This window comes from Cupressus sempervirens, chromosome 4 (assembly GCF_028749045.1).
Source record: "Cupressus sempervirens isolate cs-2001-9-10 chromosome 4, ASM2874904v1, whole genome shotgun sequence".
Classification (NCBI taxonomy): domain Eukaryota; kingdom Viridiplantae; phylum Streptophyta; class Pinopsida; order Cupressales; family Cupressaceae; genus Cupressus; species Cupressus sempervirens.
Genome location: NC_143121.1, coordinates 171,843,782 through 171,867,151, shown reverse-complemented (window position 1 = coordinate 171,867,151; position 23,370 = coordinate 171,843,782). Strand labels below are relative to the sequence as shown.

Genomic DNA, 23,370 nt, shown 5'->3' with positions numbered 1-23,370 from the left:
GTTGTTCATGTTTGGTTTTTGTGAGATGGAAATTTTTTAGACTGTGTTGGATGGATAGTTGGATAATTTTATGGTTTTGTGAAAAGCTTAAGGAAAATGGGATTCTTTTTGTGCATGTGATAGGATACAAGATTACTTACAAGCTAGAATATGGTACAAGTTTTGGACAAGATTTGGATATACAAGCTATGATACAAGGGATGATACAAGATTTACAAGGTATGATACAAGCTTTAATACAAGATTTACAAGCTGAGGTACAAGATTTACAAGCTATACAAGAGGTATTTACAAGCTTCATTAGATGTTAGCTATTTGGTTGGAACACCAAGGGAACAAGCAAGTATTTTATGGGATGGTGAGTGGATGGATGAGGGATAGGATAGTGATAGATAATGGATTAGTCTTAGTACACAAGGCACCTAAATTACTAGGTTTTTACCAAGGTACCTATCCAAGGCGTTTGAATTGCCAAGTTTTCACCATTGGACGCTTATTTCTCTTTACTATTTTTTTTTGTATTTTTCAAAAGTTGGGTATACCAAGGATCTTCAAGCATAGAACTTCTTGAGATGAATGATGTTAGTAGGATCATTCAAGAGTTCTCCTTCTGGTGTAGATAGTTGATAGGCTTCAAAGCCAAAGGAGGTAGTGACAACATAAAGACCAAGCCATGTAGGTTCAAACTTGCCTTTATTTTCTCGATCGGCTTGGACTTTAATATTTTCTTTGAGGACCATGTCACCTAGCTGAAAGTGTAGGGGAAGCACCTTCTTATTGAAGTTCCTTTTGAGATGAGATTGATAGACTGTAAGGTGATCATAGGCATGTTGTCACTTCTCATCTAGGAGATCTAGCTGGGTGAGCCAAGCTACTCTGTATTCTTCATCTAATAATTGCCCTTGCAAAGATATGCACAAGGAGGGAAGTTCAACCTCTATGGGTAGTACTGCTTTGGCACCATAGACTAGGGAGTATGGGGTTGTTCCTGTGGATGTACAAAAGGAGGTTTGATAGGCCCATAGGGCTGGATTTATTTTTAGGTGCCAATCGCGATCGAAATCATTGACAAATTTATTTAGGATTTTGAGGAGGATTTTGTTAGTTGCCTCTGCTTGGCCGTTACCATGTGGGAAATATGGGCTAGAAAAGCGATGATGGATGCAGAGGGAAGTGCATAATTCTTCCATGTTGAGATTTTTAAAGTTACCTCTGTGGTCAGTGAAGATGGTGGATGGGATGCCGAAGCGGCAAACAATGTGGTACAAGATGAACTTGGAGACCTGAACTCCTGTAGCTAAGACTAGGGGGACTGCTTCCACCCATTTAATGAAATCGTATGTAGTTGTTATTATCCATTTATGTCCATCAGATGAGAGAGGTGTGATAGTTCCAACTAGATCAAGGCCAGAACATGCAAAGGGCCAAGGTGGTATAATAGGCTATAGATCTTATGCTGGAGCATGCACAAGATTGGCATGCTGTTGACATGGGAGACATTTTTTGACAAAGTCATAGGAGTCTTCTTCGATGGTAGGCCAATAGTAGCCTACTCTAAGGATTTGTTGCACTAGGACAATACCACTCATGTGGGCACTGCAAAGTCCAGAGTGAACTTCTTTTAATGCCATCGTGGCCTCGTTTTGGTCTAAACACCTAGAGAGAGTATCGTGATAACCTCGATGATATAGGGTATTGGCTATGATGACATAGCGGGATGATTTTTGGATGAGGAATTGGCATTGGGTTTGTGTGAGGTGAGGGGATATGATACCATCTTTAAGGTAAGTGTGGATTTCATGGTACCAAGGGGATTGAGGACCAACCAAGATGTAAACACGATTTGAATCCTCATTCGCATAGGCAGGTGTGAGGAGCTGCTCAACTAAAAACTCATACTGCGTAGCCACTTGGGGAATTTCCAAGAGCGATCCATTTAGTAGCCATAGCATTCACTACTTTGTTCTGCATTTGAGGTACTTGTATAAACTGAAGCTTTGTGAAATGTTGGGTTAGCTGATCAACTAGCTCTTTGTAGGGTAATAGCTTTTCATCTTTGGTTTCATATTCATTTAGGACTTTCTTGATGATGAGCTGAGAATCACCAAATATTTGTAACTTAGTGATGTTCCATTCTATGACTATCTTTAATCCTACTATGACAGCCTCATATTCAGCTATATTATTGGTGCTAGGGAATTGTAGCTTAAAAGCGTTTGGAATGTAATCTCCTTGAGGTGTGACCAACAATATTCCTGCCCCTGATCCATGAGATGTGTATGAGCCATCAAAATAAAGTTTCCATGGGGGTTGTTCTTTAATTAGATAGATATGTTCATCTGGAAATTCTGTGAGCAAAGGATATGTATCTACTAGAAGTGCATCAGCTAGGTGATCTACTATAGCTTGCCCTTTGATTGCCTTTCTGTCTTATACTGCATGTCAAATTTGGTAAGGAGCATAACCCATTTCACTAAATGGCCTGTAAGTGCTATTTTAGAGAGCATATACTTGAGAGGATCAATTTTGGATACTAGCTAGACAGTATGACTTAGCATGTAGTGGCAAAGCTTTTGAGTTGAGAAAACAACTACCAAACAAGCTTTTTCCATAGGAGTGTAATTAAGTTCATAACCAACTAGGGTTCTACTGATATAGTAGATGGCTTTTTCTCTATCGTAGTCATCGTGTTGTACTAGAAGTTCCCCTAGAGCAATAGGCGTTGCTGATATGTACAAGATGAAGGGACAACCAGGAACTGGTGGAACCAAGATAGGGGGATTGGTGAGATACTGATTGAACTGATCAAAGTTGCGTTGACATAAAGAATCCCACTTGAAGTTCTCATCTTTTTTTAGTAGATGTGCAAATGGTGTACACTTATCTGCAAGCTGGGAGATGAAGCGCCAGACGGATTGAAGCTTTCGCTAAAGAGTATGAAGCTATCATAGTGTCTGGGGAGGAGGTTATGTCTAAGATACCCTTGACCTTCTTGGGGTCGATCTCAATACCTCATTTAGAAACTATAAAGCCTAGAAGCTTGCCAGATGTGACCCCAAAGACACATTTCTTGGGATTTAGCATAGATGATATTTGGCTAACCTATCAAAAACTTTCTCCAGGTTAGCAAGATGATCCATGAAGGTGTGAGATTTAATCAAGATATCATCCACATAATCTCCCAAAATGCTATGGATAAGATCATGGAAAATGGCTATCATAGCTCATTGATAGGTAGCCCCAACATTCTTTAGGCCAAAAGGCATCATGTTGTAGCAAAAGGTTCCCCAAGGGGTAGTGAATGTTGTCTTATGCTGATCCTCTTCTACAATCTTGATTTGATTATACCCAAAAAATCCATCCATGAGGGAGAAAATTTCATGTCCAGCTATAAGGTCTACAATCATATCTATATTGGGTAAGGGAAAATCATCTTTTGGACAAGCTTTGTTTAGATCTCTGAAATCAGTGCAGATTCTAATGTCACTGGAAGGCTTAGTGATGGGGACCATGTTGAAGATCCACTCTGATTAGTTGATAGGTTAGATAACCTTAGCAGCTAACATTCTTTCAAATTTATCTTTGACTAGTAATGCCACCCTGGGGTGCATTTTTCTAAGCTTTTGTCTGACAGGCCTGATCTTTGGAACGACTGCAAGATGATGAACTACAAGCTTTAGATCAAGTCTTGGCATGTCCTGATATGACCATGCAAATCAGCTAATGTTCTCTCTTAAGACCTCAAAGAGGAGATCAACTTGGTCTTGCGATAGGGATGTAGCAATGTGAACAAGTTTGGGGATTTCTAAATAACTGATTTTGACTTCCCTAGTATCCTCAATTAGAATAGAAGGCACCTTTGGTCAATTATCTTGAGGAGGCAATGCTAAATCCTCATGTTCTACTTGTGACATTGGATTTTCTCACTGAGGGGCTCTCTTTTCTGCCTAAGCTAGTCTCAAATTTGCCTTAGCTCCAGTTTTGGGTGTATCGAAACTAGGTTGGGGATTTTCTCGAAAATACCCCTTGGGATCTAGCTTATAGATATAGGTAGAATCTAGCTTTGTTTGCTTGTGAGGAGTTTTGGCTGCCATGAATCTTAGAAGTGTTTCCTCTGATGTGAACTCATCAATGTGTATGACACTTGGTTGGTCCCAATCTATGAGTTCAGGGTGAGCGAGTGGTAGGTCGATGAAATGGATGGATAGTTCTTGGAGAACAGAGTCTCCTAGGGAGATTTGGTCTGGGATATCATCGTAGGCTCTCTTTTCAACTTCCTTCAAAATGTCTTCGATTTCTACAAGGTCACGGTGGATGTTCAAAAAAGCATGACCATCTGTATTGGTTCCCCTAGTTGTGGGTATGCCAAAGCCTAGACCTAACTTCTTTTCTCATTTGTGTGCTTCGATGGGACACTGCATGCCTCTTTCCTTTGGTCCTAGACCACCACCTTGATAGTCCCATTTTTCAGTGATGAACTTATGTGCTTGGGGATACTTCTAGCTGAAATGATCAAGGCGTGCTTGATTTCTTGGAGGTGCATCCTTATGTAACCAATTGTTGATATCCAGAGTGAGCTCCTCATGAAGGGGGATTCTTAGGGATACAAAGGTTGTTGCACAAAGCTATGTGTATCAAGGAGGTGGAGTCTCCTTGGCTCTATGATATGTGGGTCATCCATGGGTGTGTGTATCAAGTGGCAATGCACCAACTACAAATGCATCAGGCAGGCTATACTCTCCACAACCTTTGTTCTTGATCTTTAGGGTAGATAGGGTGGAGGCGAGGATGGTTTTTGGGTCATTACAGGTGTTGGATGAACTGGCAATGGATTGGCCAATTTTGATGCTATTGCAATGGTTTGTATATGAGGCTTCAACTACATTGCAAGAAGCAAAGGGTTCTGGATTAGCATGGATGGTCACTTCAGTGCCCTGATGCAAAAATTTGAGGAATTGATGATATGTGGATGGAACGGCCTTCATGGCATGGATCCATGGGCATCCAAGGAGGATGTTAAATGGTAGGTTTAGATCAACAACATGGCAAATTGTTTCTTGGATGACCAGCCCAACCTTTATGGGTAGCAAAACTGTTCCCTCTGTGGTTCCCTCCAAATTATCATAAGCTTTAATGGTGATAACCTCATTGATGATATCTGCCTCAGTATACCCAGCTTGTTTTATGAATTTTAAGGTGCAAATATTCAAGGCTGATCCATTATCTATCATTACTCTTTTTACGACAAAATTGGATACCATAATGGCTATGCAAAGTGGAAGGGTGTGATCTAGCTCAGCCACGGGTATGACAGTGGGCTTGAATGATAAGGCACATGAGGATGAAAGGTGTCCAACAAGATTACGAAAATTAGTTGCATTGATATCCAAAGGGACAAGGGATTCTATGAGAGCACTATCAAGGATGTCTTTTTACACAGGACTAGTGCAGAGAAGGTCTAAAATGGAGATTTGGGTTGGCATGTTCCCAAGGTGTTCTAAGATATTGTACTGGCTTTTTGATGGAGCTGATGATGTTGCTAGGGTTGATAGTGCTGATGGGACTGATGGGGCTACAATATTCAATCACGCTCTTTGAGTGGTGACTGCACACTCATTGTTTGGGCCTTGGATATTGATAACATTGAAAAAATGCTCTTTCTCAGATATACAACCTATGAGGCTACCATAGTCTATGTAGGATGAAGTGTGGTCATTGTTCTTCCCATGCTATTGGTTTGGCTAGCGGTTGTTGGTGTTGTTGTTGTTGGTTTGGATGGGTGCTTTTCTAGAATTTTGGTTGTTGTGAGGAGGAAAAGCATTTTGATAGATCTGCAAGCCTGCATTGGGAGAGGTTTGTGCTCCAACTATGATTTCTTTCCAATCAATGAGATCTTGCACATAATCTTTTAGCTTCATACATCTGAGGGTAGTGTGCCCTTTCACCCTATGAAACTTTCAATACTCACTGTCTCTATACCATGTAGCTTTGGATTGGCCTGGGTTGATTTGCTGGGTAGGAGGAAATTTGATGAGGTTTTCCTTGACTAATTTCTCAAAAATGGCATCCAATGGCTCACCAAGGGGTGTATAGTTTCAAGGTGCAGGTTGGAACTTGGGCTTTGGTCCTGCAGCTACATTGATGGCATTAGCTTGATTGTTAGACACTTGAAAGTTGGGCTTTGGATTGTGGCTTTGAAAGCTTTGCTGATTCTACTGTTGGTTGTTGATAGCTTGTTGATTGTTTGGTTGATAAGGTGGGTTGGATTAATTTTGGGAAGGACCAACAATATTCACATGTCTGGTGTCAGTGACCCCATCTATTGCAACGTGCTTGTTTTTGTTCCAATACCTAGACTTGTCATTTGAATGTGTTTGATTTTGGTTGGCTTCCTTGTAAATCTTGACCACACCATCTTTAATGAGTCCTTGCTCAAGGATCATTCCTTTTTCTTTGATATTTTTGTTGGTTTGAAAATAGTTCATGGTCATGTGGTGAGCTAAGCTAGGATGGGCATTATCAATAAACATTTTCACCAAATAGTGCTCTGGTAGGGTGCAAGATATGTGGGTGGTAAGGGTTTACCATCTTTGCATATATTCACCAAGACTTTCTCCACCTTTTTGCTTGGTGTGGATGAGATCAACCATTGATAATTCTGTCTCAACAAGATTGGCATATTGGGCTACAAATGCCTCAGACAATTTAGCAAAGCTTTTGATTATGCCATATGGGATTCATTCAAGAGCTAGTCCGGCCAAACTTTTGGGGAAGAGGCACAAAAGGAAGATGCCATTGTATGCCACTTCTTGGTAGTGCATGTAAAATTCTTTGATATGTGTGACAAGGTCTCCTTTTCCTCTAAATTTTTCAAACTTGGGTATCTAAAAGTGTTTGGGAAATGGTGTCATGGTAATGGATCTGTCAAATGGGTAAGGACACAGATTCTCAAAATTGAAGGTTTTTGGGTCATTTCCCTCCTAGATGTTCTTCAAAGCTATCTCCATGGCTTCCCATTCTGAATTAATGGGTGATGGTTGTGGTGCCTCCACTATAGGAGCACTTTGAGGGAGATATGAGTTGAATGGTGCAATTGAATATGGATGGCTTTGAGGTATGGGCTGGTAGGGATTGTAAATGGCTTGGGCAACTGAATGGTGGATGATGGGTTGCTGAGGTGGAGGTGGCACATATTGTTGCATGTGTTGCGAGGCTTGCTATTGATATTGGATTTGATGTTGAGATTGAGGAACATAAGCTAGCTGTGGGATAAATGGATTGCTTTGTGGGGGTAAGGTATAAGATGGTTGTGAAGCTTGGGGAAAGGATCGGGGAGCTTGTGGAACTTAACTTTGGATTTGAGGAGTTTGACCAATATATGTGGGTTGTGCCCCCATTTGGGAGGGTATGTGCATGGAAAAAGAGGCCAAGTAATTGGTGGTTGGTGGTGGTGGATTTCCTCCTAGAAGTGGCATAGAAAAATAGTTAGTAATAGGAGGTAATGGATTAGTCGGTGGTGGAGGTGGTGGGATTGAAAGCTTGGAAATGGAACTGATGGGGTTTGATAGCTTGGTGGCTGGATTTGAAAGCTTGGTAGAGTGGTGGCAGGAGCTTGGGTCACTTGAGAGCTTGGCAGAACATTGGTAGTAGCTTGTGAGGTTTGATAGCTTTGTGGAGTGAGGGCAGTAGCTTGTGCATTTGTTGCTGATGGCACTAAGCAGCAAGGACCTAGTGGAAATTATGGAATTGTGCTTTGAGCTGAGGTAAGCAAGCTTGGGGTGATGAAAGGTTGATTACTTGGCCCCATGGGTGGCATCCTGGTTGTATATTGCTGAGGTTGGCCAAATATGCTAGCACTGATTTAGGAGATGGTTGGAGAGTAGTAGCAGCAATAGTGAAGGGAGTGAATAATGAGGTGTTTTGGGCAAAGGGGGTTTGGGATGGAGTGGTATGGACCAATGCTAGAGTGGTGGTAGCTGGATTGGCTTGTGGAATGAAGATTTCAATTTGAGTGGAGGCTGGTATGTTTGGGTTTGTTGGATCATATGAGGTGGGTTGAGGCTCTTCTTTTGGTATATACAAAGGATGATTTGGATCGTAAGAGCCTATGGGTGGTGGCAGCTACCCAAACAGAGGGTGAGAAGGATCTAATAAGAGAGGAGGTCTTCCAAAATTGAAGGCTCCTACATTGTCCCTCTGAAAGTTTGCCATGATTGTTTCTTTGTTCTTGTCTATAATGGCATTCACCAATTTTACATTTCTTGGTTGGTTCATGAAAGCTTCAATGTTAGTAGGTGATGGTATAGCATTCTCTGGGCTGAAGGATGGTTGAGTGCGGAGCGATGTTGTCTGATCCAAATGATAGGGCTTCATTATTTCCTTCTTCTTCTTGGCTAAGTGAGTGACGGGTGGCATGAAAATGTTCCTAGGGATGAGGTGCAACAATTTTGATGGATGCAAAGGGGGGAGGCTTTTCTATGCAAATGATTTCCTAGGCTAAGGCAAAGCTATATGACAAACCTAAGGAAGACTGGGTTGGGGATTCTAACTTCAAAGATATGTTGCCAAAGCATGAAAGGTCTGCTTTCCTATATACAAGCTTGGTGGTGATTGTGTCAACTTAAGGATAGACTGACGATCCTTTAGGAAAAACACGAGATTGACCACTTGTGGATCCCAACCTTAAGCTCAAGGTGATGAGGGATGACAAGTGATAAGTCTAGATTACCCTAGAAAAATCTTTGTCAGAGGGATAACCTTGGTGAGACTAGTGGATTTGCAAAATGATAGGAAAAGCAAGTTCTGGGAATGCGACAACAATTTTGAAGGCTTGGATGTGAACTTTTTGATTGTTGGCTAGATGGTTTGGTTCAAGGCAAGGAACTAGATGAGATGGATGAGCTAAAATGATTAAAGGGATAAACTAGAATGGTTGGCTTTCCTACAAAGATAACTCTAAAGTGAAACTTATGCAAGAAGATGTGGAGAAACAAGGGGGCCTAATCATAGAAATCATGCCTAGTTGGTAAGACCTAAGCAAGGTTAACTCTTGGATGTTTTCTAAATTTGATAGTGTGATCTAAGCAGGCATGTTAAAAGGCTTTGTCGGCAACTTTGTCTTCTACTTTGTAGAGTTTGGTAATTTGAGGGCTTGGTGTTACTTCCTTTCTCTTGGCTGAAATTTCTTGGTATACCTGAGATGGCTTGAGTTTGGCTTTGTGAAACTTCTATTTGGGTTTGGGTTGTTCTGACATAAATTCTTGAATCTTTTTGGCTTTGAGAGATCGTGGTTGTTTTGCTTCAACTTTGGTCAACTTTTGAAACAAGCAGTGACTACGCTAAGTGTGCCCTAAGCTAGGATTGACCGAGTTTGGAAAACATTCATTCAACAAGTAAAAGATCAAGCAATAGATAGGAACAACTAGATAGAAGTTTTGATTCTCAGAAGATAGTAACTATGCCATGGAGTGTGTATATTCTACAAATGTTTCAATCAGTCACTTCAAACACATTAACATCCTAGATGGTTGTCTAAAGGCTGACAATTGGTTTAGCTAGGGAGTCCTTGATATACCCAAGGTATGTGAGGCCCAAATCTGTAGATGAAACCAAAACAATGTCACACAGCCGAGAGGAGCAGTAACCCACTTCTCCTCTTTCACTTCTCAAGGGTATAAAGTTCCTTGAGGCTTAGCTTGAGTGACAAAATTTTGATCCCAAGAGAGGTGTCTTTGGATTCACCTCCCAATCTTTATACTTCGTCGGAACGCTAGAGTTGAGGTCATCCCAAGGGGTGATGAAATCCCCAAGTAGGTCTCCTAAAAGTTAAGACAAGATTTTGGATCCTAATCTTATGCACACAAGATGGCCTCAAAAGATGACAAGGGGAGAGAAGACTTGGATGATCTTGGGCCAAAAGACAGAGTTCTTTTCCAATTGACGCTTTAAGTTTTCTGATCTAGACCTTTTGAAAACACGCATGATTTAAGATGCAAAGCTTCAATTCCAATTTGAAATGTGCCAACAAAAGAGAAGTGATCGAAGAATAAATACACTAAGAAGATTTAGGGTCAAAAAAAAGTAAACTCATGCACCTAGAGGCCCTCCATGTCAAGTATCAATTAATTTTCTTTAAGGCATTCAAGATTGAGTGTGAGTTTTTTTTAAGCCCAAAACAAAGATGTGTGTAAAGCTCAATTTCAAGCGCGTGCCCGGAGGCCCTCCACGTCAAGATTTGTTCAATTTTTATGCCCAAATGAAATGTTAGTGAGACTAATGTGCATTCAAAAAAATTTCTATCTTAGAAAAACCAATAAAAACTCAAGTGAGTGGAATTTGATTTTTGTGGAGCACTTAACACCTTCTTAGGTAGACCCATCCCCATATATGGCGTTGATATTGCAACCAATGGTTAGAATGATGGGTGATTAAAGAGGGTGAGTCCAACAACAAATTCACTCAAAGTGTCTTTATTTATTTTTATAACTTAGAAAGTTTCTAAAATGTGGATTCTTTTTATGCCCCAAAAGATGATTATTTGATCTATGGCATTCAAGATTGGATTTTTTGTTTTAATCATGCATTCATAAAAAAAACAAACTTGATTTTAATCCATGGCACTTAAGAGTGATTTTAGCAATATGCATTCAAAGACAAGTGATTAAACATTCAAGTTTTTTCCTTTGAGCATTCAAAATTTGAGATTTTGCGTGTTGTTCTAAGAACTTTGAAGTCCTTTGTTTTAACCTTAGATCATTCAAGATTGTTTTGGACTTAAAAGTGAAAATGACTCTTTGGACTTTGGTTTTCATTCAAGATTTTGTGTTCTAGTTTTGCATGTTTTGAGCCTAAAAAAATGATATTTCTAGATTTTTTTGATGTATTAAAAACCTAGAAAAAATTCAAGATTTTGCAACAAGACATTTGTTTGGAACAAATAACAAAGCTTTTAGGACAATTTTGGTAACCATTTAGGACTCTTAGTTTTCATGAGATTTTAAAAAAAACTTTAAAATATTTGCAAATGAGGTTCATTTTATCCTTGATTGATGCTTTGAGTTTGATTTAGATTTTAGTGTGCACTTAGTGTTGATTTTGAACCTTTTGAAATGGAAACTTGAAGTTCTTTTTAAATTTCCAAAAATTAAGTGTTCCTAACTTTGCATGAATGCATCTAAAACCTTGATGTTGCAAGGATGCAAATGATTGGATTGGTTTAGTTTCACTTGTTAAAAGATTTTTATTTTTTATTTTTGCAAATTTTTAGTTTTTAATGGATTTAAGTATGATTTGGGGGTTCATTTTAAGAACTTAAAAAAAAATGTGTATGATTTTGCTTCTTTAAAAAAAAAGGCCAAGATCCCTCAAGAAGAAGAAGAAGAAGTAGATGGAATAGAAGAAGAATATAGACAAGAAGAGGAAGAAGAATTCCAAGTTCTCCGTCCACCTATAAACTTGAAAAATCTACAAACACTATGAGATAGACTATGAGTTCCTTGGTCTCCTTCATGCTCATGTGGACTTGCAAAACCAATTTATACAATCCTAACAATCACAAAAACAAGCAAAATTAGTCAAAATTAGCAAATGACATACAAAATTTGACTAAAAAAGCTAATGAAGATGACCCATGCGGGGTCCCATCGGGCGTGCCAAAATGTATATGCTACTTTAGTATGTTAGAAATTCTAAATTAAAACAATAAAAAAGAATTTGCATACTAATTTAACATAACTTCATGAAAGACAAAGTGAAGTCCTCAAATGAGAATATGAGCCATGGATAGGCTCTCTCAATGAGGATGATCACTTGATATAGAGGTGCGTCTAATAGCTAAGATGGCTTGATTATGTATGTACACTCAAATGCTCAAATGGGCTTCAATGGAAGATTTTTGATAGATTTTGGTGAATGGATGTGATATAAAAATGGCTTCTCAAAATGGCATTATGGCTTTACTTTCTAGATTTTGTTGTGTTTGCAAAGGGGAAAGATCCAATTTATAGGCAAGAGGCTTGAGGGATGGAGGGCTAAGATGGAAGGAAAGGAGAAAGCTTATGGAGGGCTCATATTGAATGAGAGGAGAGCACATGGATTGTGCTTTCTTATAGCCAATCAGGGAGTGACACATGTCACAAGGTGAGAGGATGGAGGAAAGTACAATGATGAGTCAACAAAGGAGGCTCAAGAGATAATATCTTCATAAAGACCCTTCATAAGTTCTTTGTAAGAGCATTGAAGGAGAGTGTAAGAGATATTTGAGGGTCATTTATGTTGGAGGGTGAGGAGTTTTGACTTGGGTTGGATTAGGAAGGTTTTGAGCTTGCTTAGGATTGTGCAAATGATTAGAGGATGGATTAGGATGGTTTAGGATTAGCTTAGGGATAGGCAAGTGGATGGCAATAAATGAGGGTGGGTGAAGGAGGAGATATTTGTTAACTTTGGCTTGGGTTAGCAAGTATTAACCCATGTTTAGGGAATGTGACAAGGTTAGGAGGGGATTAGGATTAGGATTAAAGATAAGGATTGACATCTTCTAGAAGAGTCTAGGCTTTGGATGAGGATGAAGACTTTCTAGAAGAGTCTAGAACTTCCTAGGATGAGGATAAAAAAGGTTTTTTAGAAAATAAATAAAGTTTTATTTATTTCAAGGGTTTGGGTTGAGGAGATATGTATTAAAACATTTTTAATAAACATGGGGATTAATATTTAATCTTAATTAAATATTTTGAGTTGGGATTAGGGATAGGAAATGATGGAATTAGCCTTTAATCAAAATTAAAGAAGGATTCGAAGATTTTGGAAGAGGTTAGTGTTCTTAAGGAAATTGGCAAAGTTTTGGGCAAAAAATAAATAAATTATTTATTTTGAGATTTTTGGTTAATTAATTAATTAATTAATTAATAAGGAAATAATGTTTAAATAAGATTTAAACATTTTTGGCGGGGATTCCTTAATTAAATATTTTTCATTAAGATAAAGGGATTTAATGGCATAAAAATTAATTAATTAATAAATGATGATGTCATCAGGGACCTTTTCAGAAAATAAAAATACTTTATTTTCTAAAGGATTTTTAGGTGTCTAGATCACTAGTTTTGTGATTTCTTCCTTCATTCCTTTGAGTAGTTGTTTGATCCATACAATGTTTGTGCAGTTTACAATAGTAACAACATATTTAGCTTCAGTAGTAGATTTTGAAGTACAACTTTGTTTCTTGCTAGTCCATGTAACTAGTTTCTTGTCTAAAAAAATGCTCCTCCACTGGTGCTCTTTCTGTCATTAATGTTTCCAACTGAATCTATATCAGTGTAGTATAGACTAAACTCTTGTAGTATAGACTAAACTCTTATATTCCTTTCAGATATCTCATTATTCTCTTCACAACCACTAAATGATTCTCCCTAGGAGTAGCTAAGAATCTTGTAACTATCCCTACAAATAATGCAATATTTGGTCTGCTATACACTACATATTGCAATTTGCCTATCATAGCCCTATATAATGTTTGATTCACTTCAATAGAATCATCATTCTTTGACAATTTGTGTCTTGTCACCATAGGTGTACTTACTGGTTTGGAATCTTCTAATCCAAAAGTTTTCAACATTTCATTGACATACTTTGATTGAGTAATATAATATACCATACTTCATTTGATATACTTGCAATCCCACAAAAAATTTGATCTCTCCAAACATAGATATTTCAAATTCTTGCTTCATCTGATTTGCAAATTCCTTCCATAAAGCATCTTGTCCTCCAAATATGATATCATCAAAAAATATTTTAGATAGAAACATACCTTTTCCTTTCCCTATCTTTATGTACAGATTGTTGTTATCATCAGTTCTTTCAAATCCAATCTTCACAAGATAAGTATGAAGTTTCTCATACCATGCTCTTGGTGCTTGTTTCAAACCATATAGAGCTTTGTACAATCTACATACCATGTTCTTATTGTTATCATCAACAAAACCTTCTGGTTATTTTATAAAAACTTCTTCCTCTAGTATGCCATTAAGAAATGTAGATTTAACATCCATTTGCTAAACTTTAAAACCTTTGTATGCAACATAAGCAAGTAGAGTTCTTACTCCTTCCAATCTAGCAATAGGGGAAAATATCTCTCAATAATCAATTCCTTCTTCTTGTGCATATCCCTTGTAGACTAGTCTTGCTTTGTTTCTTGTGACTTCACCATTCTCATCTAGCTTGTTTTTGAATACCCACTTGGTGCCAATCATATTCTTATCTTTTGGTCTAGGAACTAGACTCCATATTTTGTTCTTCTCTATATGTTCAATCTCTTATAATGTATATTTCACTATTTTGGGTTCCTACATGCTCAAAAAACATGATTCACTTCTTAATATATTTCTTCTTATTGTTATAGCATCTCTATCTTCAATGATTTGATCAATAGGATGATGTCTTTTGACATATTTGGACAATCTTAGCTCACCTCTTGTTTCTTCATTGTGTGTTTCAGCCTCAGAATCACTATGTACATCTTTGTGATGTATCTCAACATCTCTTTCATGTGTACTAATATTAGAGTTAGAATGTACATCTTCTTCACCTTGTAACTCAGCATCTAAATGCAACTCAATTCCTAAATGCTACTTGGCATTTGCAGGATGTGACTTGACAATCACTAAAACTTGCTATTGATTTATAACTTGATTTGCAACATCTTCTTTAGTAGGCATTCCTTCATAAAAGTATACAAATGTTTTGTATTCTTTTGGCTTTAGCCTCATGTATCTCTTTATATTCATCAACATTCACATTTGAAATTTAATCATTGTGTAAAATGTGTTATTGAATCTGTTATGTTTCATGCTTACATTTCTACAAAGTTGATTTGAGAGTAACCTACAAGTTTAAGTAATTGTATGATCTAATGGATGCATGCATGATGAATATGTTTTATGGATATGGGTTCATTAAGCTATGAAAAGTTTTATTTTTACATCTAGACCTTGGATAAATGATTCACCCCCCTCAATTATTCTAAAGAATTCCAATTGATATATCCATATCCTCTGGAAATTCCACTTCATAGGCATTTCCACTATCATACATCAAAATCGAGGTCCAAACTTCTTCATTTTCAACTTATTGTACGTACCAACTAGAAATATTTTCTTCTTCAAATGAATCATAACATCATCATCAACTTCAAAATATTTGTGTCTCTTCCTTTTATCAACTCTCTATTTATAATTCTAATTATCGTCCTCTAGTTTTTTTTAACTTCCTCATGTAAAGTCTTCATGAATACTGGAAATTCCTCAGCTTCAGTACTCCTTCTTTTCTCAATAGAAAATTCCATCAACTATTTGGTTCCTTTAGGATGAAATCCAATAATAATCTCAAACGGTGTCCTCTTAGTGCTTCTATTCACAAGATTATTGCATGCAAACTCTACTTGTGCCAAAACTAAGTTCTAATTGGCAGGCTTATCTCCAACCAAACATCTTAGTAAATTACCCAAACTTTTGTTCACTATTTTAGTTTTTTCAGCTAGTCAAGGGTGAATTTAATGTAGAACTAAAATTCAATTATGTACTCATCTTTTTCTAAAGTGTTCTCTAGAAATAACTAGTAAACTTAGTGTCTCTATCTGAAATAATAATCTTAGGCAAACCATGCAATCTCACTATTCCCTTGGAAAATAACTCAGCTACATGCAATGCATCAATAAGGTAAAAAATGTGCCATATTGAAAATATGTCAACCACTACAAAAAATAGAATCCTTTCCTCTCAGAGTTCTACAAAATCCAAGAACAAAATCCATGCTCACATCTTTGCAAGGTCTATCAAGTACAAGTAATGGTGAATATAGTCCCACATTCTGACTAGTTCCTTTTTCTACTTGAGAAATTCTATAACCTCTAAGCATTGGATGCACATCCTTATAAATATATGGCCAAAATTATCTCTAAGAAATAAGTTTAATAGTCTTAACAATCCTAAAATGTCTATCAAGTCTACCACTATGTTTCTCTTTTATTATGTTCTCTCTCATAGATCCTCTAGGTATGCATAGTTGAATTCCTCTAAATAACATAACCTCTTGAATGAAATAATCAGTCCACTTCTCACTCCCTATCCATTGTTTAAAAAATTTCCAAGGTTCTAGAAAATCCAAATCAATCTCATACATATACTTAAAGTCATCAAAACCAAGTACCTCAACTCTCATCTCTGCCAAAAAATTTCTTCTTTGAGTCAATGCATCAACAACTTTGTTCAACTATCCGCTCTTATGCTTTAATGAAAAAGAAAAACTCTAAAAGAACTCAACCCACTTCTTATTTCTCTAATTTAGCTTACTTTGACTTCCAAAATACTACAAAGCTTTATGGTCAATGTACAATACAAAATATAAGGCATCAGATAATCTCTCCATTTCTTCAAAGCTTGAACAATAGCATAGAATTTATGATCATAAACTGAATGTTTTCTTTAAGAATCATTCAATTTCTCACTAAATAAAGCTATAGATCTTCCTTCTTGACTCAAAATAGCTCCAATTGCACTTCCACTAGCATCACATTCAACTTGAAAAACCTTACTGAAATTAGGCAAAGCAAGGATAGGAAATTCTACAATCTTTTGTTTCAATGTTTTAAAGCTCTTTTGTGCTCCATGTGTCCATTTGAAATCCGCTTTATCTCCTCTCATAGTCTTGGTCATAGCATTACAAATAGAATTAAAGTTCATGATAAACTTCCTATAAAACCTTGCCAATCTGTGAAATGATCTTACCTCTCTAATATTCTTTTGTGTAGGCCAATCTAGAATTACTCGAGCACCTTTTTAGAGTCCATCTTCAAACCATGATCAATAGATATTACAAAACCAAGGTACACAATTTCTTCTTTCCTAAATGAACATTTATTCAAGTTAATCAACAAAATTTCCTCCTTCAATCTCTTCAATAGTTGTCTGATATGTTCAAGGTGTTCTTTCTTACTTTTACTAAATATAAAAATATCATCAAGGTATACAATCACAAATTTACTCAAGAAAATTTTTAGAACTTCATTCCTTAGTCTCATGAAAGTACTAGTTGAATTAGTTATACCAAAGGTCATAACCAACCATTCATATAAACCTTCAAAAGTCTTCCATTCATCTCCTTCTCTTATACTAATTTGGTGATATCAACTTTTCAAATCAATCTTTGTAAAATATTTTTCTCCACTCAAACTATGCATTATGTCATCCATCTTAGGCAAGGGAAATCTATATTTCACTTTATCTTATTTATAGATCTAGAATCAATGTACATTCTCCATTCTCCATGCTTCTTAGGTGTCAATATTGTAGGTACAACACATGGACTCAAACTTTATCTGATCAACCCTTTCTTTAGCAATTCTTGCACTTGTCTATTCAACTCAATCTTCTCATTAGGTGTTAACCTATGTGGTGCTTTATTAGGAAAACTAGCTCCAGGTATCAAATCTGTACAATGACTTATACTTCTCATAGGAGGCAAACTGTTAGGTACATTATCATAAATAATGTCATGAAATTTTATCAACAAAAGTTTAATCTCAGGTGCATGTTTTAAGTCATCTTGTTTCTCATTTTTCCTAGGAATCAAAGCATAGAGAACATTTTGTTCTTTCATTTCTCTTGCAATCTTAATACCCTCAACTAAATATACTTTGAGTGTAGTACTATGATTTTCACTCAACTTCTCTACCAAAGGTAACTCTATTTGTTTTATTCCATTCACCCAAATAGTATAGTACTGATTCAATCTACCATCATTTAAAGCTTGTCTATCATACTACCAAGGTCTACCAAAAAGAGTATGATAACAATCCATAGGCATAATATCACACAAGACTTCATCATGATAATTCCCAATTTTAAATTTGACAAGGAATTGTTCACTTACAAGTAATTTAAGATTCTTATGGATCCAAGCAACATGGTAAGGCTTAGGATGTCTCAAGCTCTGCAACTATAATTTTTTAACAAGCACTTCAAATTCCAAATTATCATAACTTCCACTATCAAAGATTACCTTGCACCATTTTCCAACTATCTTACATCTAGTCTTGAATAAACTTCTTCAAAAGAGTAGGTTCTTCATCTATTTCTTCATTCCATGAGATTCTTCTCACCTTCAAGTTTTCACCCTTCTTAGGTTCATTAGATGTTTCATCAACTTCTTCACAAGCCAAAGTATTTCTATTATTACCTCTAGCTTTCTTTCCAAAATTAGTATATTCAAAAGCTCTATGACCTTCTTCTCTACATTTGTAACAAGTACCCTTCAACCAAGATCTTTCTTCCTTTTTTCCATTATATTTATTCCTAGAGTATCCAATATAGTTTCCTCTAGAGTAATTACCTCTCTTACCAACAGGTTCATACTTTCATCATTTATCTTGCAACTGAATTTTCATATCTACTACTTTCTCCATAAGTTCTACCTCTACTTCTCTAAATTATACCACCTCTTCCTCTTTGTCTTTGATAACGCTTCTTTTTCAATATTTCTTTATTCTTTAAATAAAATTTATATGCTTCCTCTACATTTTCCATGTTAACATAGCCTATCTTATCTTGAATTGATGTTCTTAGACCATCCAGGTATCTAGCCACATTTTCCACTTGATCATCCACATGTCCAGATCTAATATCTAGTTTGTATAATTCCTCACCATATTCCTTTACACTCATATCCTTTTTCCTTAAATTGTGCATCTTCCTCAATAAACTAACCTAGTACTATGTAGGGAGAAACTTCTTTTTCATCTTCCCAAGCATTTTCATCCATGTCTTGATCTTTTCCTTCCCCCTCTTCTATCTATCAGCTTGCAAATGAACCCACCAAAAAGATGCATGAACTTTCAACTTTGTAATTGCTATCTTAACCTTCTTATTATTAGGAGTACCTTCATACTAGAAATACTTTTCCATTTTAGATATCCAATCTAGTATCACATTAGTCTCAAGTTTTCCATCATACCAAGCAACTCAAATAGTAGGTCTAGCATTTTCTCTAGAAAAAACTCTCAGAAGCCTTTCTTCATCTTGTTCAACTTTAGGTTTAGGATTAGGGCTAGGTACTACCTATTCCTCATCACTAACATCTTCAAGGTGTATTCTTCTTGTCTAGGTTATCTCCACATCTTCAAATCTAGTTGCAATCTACCTCAACATATATATTATATCATTATCAACATTTTATCTACCACAAACCATCTTGACAATAGCTCTTGCAAGATCATAACCTTTTGCAAGTTATAGGACAAATATAAAATCTTCCACCCTAAAACCAATGCAATAAGATTCACCACAATCCAATCTACAAGAAATAACCCACTCTAATACCACCTCATGCAAGGAGAAATGAAACTTAAGCAGAGTTAGCTCAACTTAAGCTCGCAGATAGCCCTACTTAGAGTTACACACGAAAGAAGCATACAAAACAATGTACATAAGGAAAGATTCCATACTTTTACTCAAGTGTAACACATTCAGGTTTGACAATTGGAAGCCACACTGATGTAATAATTAAAAGAAGTCTCTCAACATGCTCAGTTGTGAAGCCTTCTGGGTTTCAGCCATATATAATGAAATTATGAAGTTAGAATCCAAGTTAACATCTTATCCTCCTTCTCTATATCCCATATCATCCCCCATTTCCTCTTCTATCTCTAACCAGGATTTTTATATAGCCCACTAAGCCACAAGTCAGCTAGTCAAGTATTTAATTACATTATAAGTCCAAGCTAGGAAGAGTAAACCAAAATTGACTGTGAATGAAGCATAAGGCACTGTGCACTTGAAGAAAGATCCACACATGTCTTAGGGGTTGGCTCCTAACTTTGCAACATGTCATGTTAACATAAGAAACAACATTAAAAGAAATAACATACATTTCTAGATGGAAACACACCAAAACAAATGCTACAAAGAACGGTTCACAACTCGAGAAATACAAATGATAAAAATGCGCACCCTTAGGAGAAGGATCAAGCATAGGTCCTCATCAAAATGTTAACTAAACATAACATGACACCAATAGTAGCAAAAACTACTTCACAAACAACAGACTGGAATAGAAAATAAGATATATTTTTAGTTGATGCAAGATTTCTCAAAGACCCAAGATACTCCTGCATCATAGCTAATATATTCACTAAAGAATTACCTAAATATTCTCATGAATTTCTAAGAGGTAAACTAGGGGTGATTACCCTAGATAAGGCTACTTAAGCTAAGATGGAGCTTTGCATCAAATTTGTTGATAAAAATATAATTAAAATTGATGTAGACAGTTCTACTTTAGGAGTTTCCTAAGGTAGTAATTGTTGGGATTAACCTCACACAAAAATAACAGTTACATGAAAATATAACCAATATCAAAAAATAATAGATTACATAGAAGAGAACACAAGACAACAAGATTTAACATGGTTCACCTAATCCCTAGGCTATGTCCACCAATAGGTCCAATATTATTATGATCTAGTGATTACAACCTGATTATAATCTCTAATCCCTTACAGCTCAATACTACCACAAGGACCAATTTTTACATCACACACTATTAAAATCCCTAACCCTAAACCATTTTATACAAGCTTTTTACTGCTTACAAAATTAGGGCTAGAATAATATAAAAATAGTAGCTGACACCTTTTACAATATAAGGTGATTTTTGGGTTTGGGAACACTAACCTCAAAAACCCCCATAGGGGCATTGCACCTCGATCCCACCTTGTACTATGATAGGGAGTGCACCAGGGGCCTTTGAATCTCAAATAATTCTAGTCAATATTGCCTTGTATCAAATTTACTTCATCATCACACTCCATCCTCTATTACATTACATGGCTTTTTCAATCTCATTTCATCATATATGATTTCATCTCCCTTTCATAACTCACTACATCACATGTCATCCCCCCCATTCATTTTCTTACATATCACAGTTTGTTTCATTTTATTATATTTCACTTTCCCTATTTTTCTACATTTGTGACTTGCATTTTGTGTTCTTCATCACATTACCTTTAATTCATGCATTTCATCTATTTCATTTTGTAGCTTTTGAATCTCAAAAGTTGACATCCCATCCCACAGCTTTCAAATCTCAAACCATTCCATTTCCTTCTATTTTTCACCTTCATTTCATCCCATCTTCACATTTTCATTATTTCTTCTCATTTTACCATATTCACTTCCAAGATACTTTGCCACACCTTCATTCATTTACATTTTTATTTTCATTTACACATTCATTTCATTTTCATATCATTACATTACATTGCATCACATCACAACAAATTCTATTTCATTCCATTTTCATATCATTACATTTCATTGCACTACATCACAACAAATTTCATTTCATTACATTATATTTCATTGCATTATGTTCATTTTTATTCCATTCCATACAATTCTATTATATCATATCGCCTATCATATTTCCCCTCATTACATCATATTGTTTTCATTTCCTTACTATTTCATCACATTTCTCGTTCCCTTACCAATTTCATTTCATTTCAATACATTAGCCCTGATCATTTCATTACCTATCGTTTCATCACATATCATTTCTTGCATTACACATTTCATTACCCATTTCATTTCATCACATATCATTTCATTCATTAGACATTTTATTTTATTTCCTTACCTATTTTATTTCATTACATTACATTACCACAGCATTCATCCCATTGCAATTCATTTTTTTCACACTTCATTCTATTACATTACATTACATTACAAATCACTTTATTACATCACATTACATCTCATTACATCATATTACATTACACCAAATGTCATTCCATTTTACTACATTCCATTATGTCTCATTTTATCACATCACCTTTTCATTACACCATTATTGTCATGTCATTTATTTTAATCATTATCCATTTTGTCAAGCTACATTAACCATTCCCATATATATACACATCTGCATCTACTACTACCATATCCATCAAATGAAACCATCACATGCATACATAAGTCCATGATATAACATGTGCACACATTTGAACATCAATAAGCTTGGATATATCATAAAACAAAAAAAAAAAATCAAACAATACATCCAAAGGCCAAAATCCACATGAATATAAGATAGACTGCACTCACATGCACATCCAATAATCACATAACATTAATGTCAATAAATCGCAAGCATCTATCTATATGAACATCTAAAAGTACATCAGCATAAATATCAAATAAACATCAAAAGAATAATCATACATGATGAGAAGTGAGGCTACAACACATAATGTATACTCATCCATGCGTAGGTGCCTAATATGATGGTCCCTACTCACTAAGGGCACTCGTCCCCTCTCGGGGCACCTACTCTGTCGCATCTTTTGACAATGCAACTTGTCTGATCACAATGGCCTAACCTGTCAATGTCCCATCTATCCTTGGTGGTGGTGGTGGTGGTGGCCCTGGTTTCATCATACCTATAAATGTTTGTAGGGTTCTCAACACCTCACCCATCTGAGCCTCCACGGCACTCATCTTGACCTCCAAATCGATCAATCCCCCTGGCCTCTCTGGTGGTGGTTGTGCATTTGGTGGTACTAGTTGTTGTACCTATCATTATACCTCTGGTAACACTTACTACTATCCCTATGGATGTGCACTTGGTGGATTTCTAATCAGAGCCTACACTCATGGCCTCTAACGTCAAACAAAATACACATCCTCTAGCAACCTAACCCTCACCTACACTTCTCTAGCCCATTCCACCCATCTATCCTACTGACCAGCACCCACACCACTAACCAATCCTTCTCTCACCCTCACCCCACCATGGCCTTGGATCCCTCCAATCCTCCCTGCACCCACTGGTACCTACATTGGGCATCATCCCACTCCCCTCTGTGGTAATACCATGGCTACTTGGCCTCAACTCCCTCGTGCTCTAAGCACACCTCTCACCCTAGCTCTAACCTGTTGTCTCCCTCTACCTCTCCTCGGGCCACCCTCATCATCATCATCCTCTCCCCCACTCAATGGCTTGTTGATCTCCAGAATAGGCTCGATCAGATTTGTGTATCTAGTGAAGGGATGCTCCCAAAACCACCATGCATAATCCCCCTCTATCCTTGCATTTGCCACCCCATCTCATAAGGCCCATGGCTATGGTGTGTCTATCATCTACAAAAAGGCCTCTACGAAAGCCTTGTACTCCAAAGTTAGCCCCCACACCGCTCTCTCAATGTACCTGAGCATAATGAGCTAACCCTTGTGGTATGCCTTGTCACCGACCGTACTGTCTCACCACCCATAGAAAGAAAAACTACTCTATCACTATAAGTATTTAGCCTAGCAAATA

General features: G+C 36.7%; 1 pseudogene; it reads right to left on the bottom strand.

Moving 5' to 3' along the window:
- The window catches only part of LOC149560526 (GDSL esterase/lipase At5g45960-like), a 37,385-nt pseudogene extending 14,835 nt beyond the window's left edge, over window positions 1–22,550 (bottom strand).
- Window positions 22,551–23,370: the final 820 nt, after the last annotated feature.